Raw genomic sequence first — 5,000 nt, forward strand, 5'->3', positions numbered from 1 at the left:
GATAAATAATCATCATAATGTGGATATAATGACTAAGTGGGTAAAGGTAAATAATAGAACAGCTAACAACAGTCTGGTAAGTTCAGAAAATGACATGACTTTACTGTAATGCAGCCTTTAAATCCAGGAAAAGACTACAGTTATGTCGTATTACGATGTTACGATATCCAAAATCTAAGACGGTATCTAGCCTCATATCACGATATCGATATAATATCGATATATTGCCCAGCTCTAGTCTGATATTTTGCTGCTGTCCCATTTTTGGGATCAATAAAAATCTATTTATCTAAAAACTTTTAACAGAAAGCCTGCAGATGGCGCCAGAGGAAAACCTACTGACCTCTCTTACTCTTAAATACACACACACACACACACACACACACACACATATACACACACACACACACACATACACACACAAACACACACACACACACACACACACACACATTCACACATTTTAGCGTGTATAGAGCCAGCATATCTCCACCAGACTCCATGTAAATAATCAGGACTTTTAGCGTGTATAGAGCCAGCATATTTCCACCAGACTCCATGTAAATAATCAGGACTTTTAGCGTGTATAGAGCCAGCATATTTCCACATGTAAATGGGTGAATTAAGGGTTTATTTCAACCAAACCAGAGTGGTGATTGTTGGAACAGTGGAAAGATGAACCAAGACGACTTTTAATAGTTTTATTTTATTTTCTGTCCACTTTGAATGAAGTGTGTTTTACGATGATAAAATCACTGATTATTTACATGGAGTCTGGTGGGTTTGGCGATGGTGATTTTGGGGCCGTTTAATGTCAAACAAAATAGATCTTACTCTTTAACAAAAAGGTCGAAATGACTTAAAAAAATTGCTGCCAATTTGGTGATACAGGCCTGGATACAGTCCTTTAAAATGAAGGCATTCTTGCTTAAATTTCCCCTTTTTTAATTGCTATTTGAAGGTAACTTCCGATAACTTTCTCTCAAATCAGATCACTGCAAGAGCAGTTGGAGTGTGTTTCAGGTGAAGACATAAGTGGGTATAAATACGTAAAGAAAACTATGCATTTGAGTTGATAAGAAGTCTTCCCAGAAGTCGTAAAAGAGGCTTTGTGTCGAGCGTTATCGCTCGCTGATCAAACGCTCAGAAGACAAGCCGCCGTAGGTTCCCAGATGACTAACGCTGCTTAAAGACGTCGTTTAAAGATGACGAGTGGAGTCGGCTGATAAAGGTGTTGACTCACATCGTGTCAAACAGCAGCCGCTGTGTAGGTGTACATGTGTTGTGTAAATGTACATGTGTTGTGTAAATGTACATGAAAGCAGAGGAACAGTTACAGCGGGTGCTTTATCAAGAGGAGAGCATCAACATTCACATTTCTAGTCCTTCTGTTTGTCTTCTGTTAAACTTTCTCCGTAGATTTACAGTAATATACTCGTCTGTAAACTACTGTTTGTTTACTGTAAATAGACAGTTTCAGAGTGCATTATTTAAATTTACAGTAATATACTGTATGTGTGTGTGTGTCTGTGTGTGTGAGAGTTTGTGTGTGTGATTGTGTGTGTGTGTCTGAGTGTGTGTGTGTCTGTGTGTGTATATGTGTGTGTGTGTGTGTGTGTGTGTGAGAGAGTGTGTGTGTGTGTGTGTCTGTGTGTGTGTGTGTGTGTGTGTGTGTGTGTGTGTGTGAGAGAGTGTGTTCTTGTTTAACTATATTCGTGGGGTCCAAAAACCAGGAATACAGTATACTTGTGGGGTCCCGACAGCTTTGTGGGCCCAAAATGCTGGACCCCACAAGTTTAAAGGTCTGTTTGAGGGTTAAGACTTGGTTTTAGGATTAGGGTTAGAATTAGGTTATGGTTAGGGTGAGGGTAAGGGTTAAGGGTAGGCATTTAGTGGTGATGGTTAAGGTTATGGTAAGGGGCTAGGCTGCCCTACAAAGGCAAAACGCCGTAACATCATGTTTGGTCAAAAATGAGTTAATGTCATTTTTGGGTTATTTGAGACCTCCTTTATCATGTGAATAAATATCGTGAGTCAATTTGATTGTTTTAACGAGAAAATAAAGGTCTATGACAACCGTAACATCCAAAACGATACGAGAAACCACAGCAGAACGCCGTACCAGCCGTTACGGCTCTTTGCCTTTGTTCCGGCACGCTGAAGTTGAGTTACGGTGTTCTGACTTTGTTTAACCAGGCATCAAGAGAGATGTTACTGTGCCGCCGTGATGTTACTGTACTCTGGCTTTGTCATACTGTCAAAGTTTGCCGCTTTTAATTGTCACCAAACCACGTAACATACACACGACACATCTTTGAAATAAAGTGGCGATGGTTCAGATCTGTCAACGCCAGCGACAGCCCGGAGCTAGCTAAATTTACAGTTTTTCTCAACTGCTTAAACACATTTGCCCACTCTGACATCACATTTTCAAAACAGTTAACACACAGGATAAAACTGAAGCTCAATGGCCAAAATGACTCATTTTGTTAGCAAAATGCTCTAACACTCACAAAACATTAAAAGCATGCAACATAAGCAAATATTTCCATCAAACACCACAACTTGTGGTCAAATTAATTTATTCTTTCAATCAATCATTACACAATGGACAACAAAATACAAAATACAGCCATCAATATGAAATATGACACTTTACAAACTCAAATGGATACTGAAAAAAAAAAAAAAAAAAAAGCTACCAAAGGAAACACCTTTAAAAGAAAAGATATATTTTATCTTTCACATTTAGTCCATTCGTTCTTGACGATTATGCCACAGGTTCTCATCAACATCGCATTGAATGTTTTCCCTTGCAATGCACCGAGGGAAATACCTCCTCGCGTGGCGCATCCATCCCTGGCAGTCCTCTGCACCTGTTGCCAGGCAACCAGCATTCATTGCCTCCAGGAGGGGCATCTGCTCATATGGCCGGTGATCATACACCTTCCACCTCCAAGCAGAGAAGAACTCCTCGATTGGGTTCAGAAAAGGGGAGTATGCAGGAAGGAAGTGCATCATAATACGAGGCTGTGCTGCAAACCATTCGTTCACAAGGCGAGAGTGATGGAAAGCCACATTGTCCCAAATTATGACATACAGAGTCATGCCAGGCCTCAACAGCCCTCTCTCTTCGGGTGGAATCAGTATTTCTTTCAATGAATCAAGAAATGTGATGAGGCGTTCTGTATTGTACGGGCCAATGGTTGGTATGTGGCAAAGGACCCCATCATTGGAGATGGCAGCACACATGGTGATATTGGCACCCCTCTGACCTGGCACTGTGACAGTGGCCCTCTGCCCAATGACGTTCCTCCCGCGTCTCCTCACTTTACAGAGGTTGAAGCCGGCTTCATCCACAAAAATGAATTTGTGATGTGCCCCCTCAGCTTCAAGCTCCATTATTCTCTAAGAAAAAGAACAAATTCATAAAGCAAATTACAGTATTCCAGTTGCATGTAACTATGGTAAACAAGGTATTACAATAACAAAATCTGTACCTGCACATATACTGGAATCGTGCCTCCTTTACGATGTCATGTCTTTGAAATGGACCTCGGTACAGCTGCTTCATTCTGACATGGTGGCGTTTAAGGACTCGATCTATAGTTGCCAAACTCACACTGTTTATATTTCTAAATGCTCCCTGATCTGCAATTACTGCTGCCTGGATTTCACGCAGTCTGATTGCATTGTTTGCCACTACCGTATCTACAATGGCAGACTCCTGTTCAATACTAAATATCTTTCCTCTGCCACCAGTGTGTGGTAATGTGTGGATCCTATAAAGTAAAAGCAAAAAGCATGTCAAAATTGACATTACTGTATGACAGTCACATAAATGGGATTGATAAAACATCTGCATTACTGTAGACACAGTTTGTTCTGCTAACAGGGCAATACAGTAAAGCTGAAATACACAGTGGTATACATTACAGTAACACTGTGAATTACCTGTTCTCATTCCGAAAAAGCCTGACAATAGATGCCACAGTGCTCCGAGTCAGAATGGGCTGGACCCTTTGTCCCGCCTCTCTAAAGGACAAGCCATGATTGATGACATGGTCAATAATTGTTGCCCGAATTTCATTTGAAACTTGAGCTCGATTTTGTCCTCTTGCTGCTGCAGCTCCTCCACCACGCATACAGGCTCCTCTTCCTCTGGCCCCTCTGCCATGGCCTCCACCACGCATACAGGCTCCTCTTCCTCTGGCCCCTCTGGCTCCTCTTCCTCTGGCCCCTCTGTCATGGCCTCTTACTCTACGGCCTCTTTGATCCATGCTTGCAAATAGCAACACAGAGGTGGCATCTTTTATAGATGGATGAGGACTGATTGCTGATTGAAGAGTTGTGCAAATGAGTTTCACACAGGTGCATAGAGTTTTCTAATTATGCAAGTACTTTCTATCAGCTGTGAATAGATGTTTTCCTTTTGTTCACCACAGTGAATCCAATAGAGTTCGGGGTCTTTCAATGAGATCTGTGGTAACTGTTTTGACAAAGGGTGTGAAAAATGTGTGTAACAAATGAAAAAGTGTTAAAACATTTGCAAGAGAAGACTTCTGCTGTGCTAATAATGTGATGATGAAGATAAAGCGGATCCCAGTTTCATTTAGTGTGTCTTAGCAAATGAGAAAAACTGTAATCTGTGTCACGTAGCGCTAACGGTGATGCTGACACACCTCCTCACTTGGCGGAGCCTCACATCAGACGCCGAAAACCAATTATTAAATACACAGGCATCCTACCTTTCCATGCAATCCGATATAATCCATGGAAGATATAATCCATAGCAATGCACGTCATCTGCTGTATCCACAACAATCCATACATGTTTGAACCATATTTCCTTCTTGCAGGTGTTCATGTCAGATGTTACACAAATCCATAATAGCACTAAGCTAGTTATCACTAACGTCCGTACAAAGTAGGCTAACCTAAATGGTCGGTCAACTCTGTCAATGTTATCTCAGAGTTAAAAAGTAGTAATCCAAGTCCAG

This window comes from Sander lucioperca, chromosome 13, assembly GCF_008315115.2.
Source record: "Sander lucioperca isolate FBNREF2018 chromosome 13, SLUC_FBN_1.2, whole genome shotgun sequence".
In the NCBI taxonomy this organism is placed as follows: Eukaryota; Metazoa; Chordata; class Actinopteri; order Perciformes; family Percidae; genus Sander; species Sander lucioperca.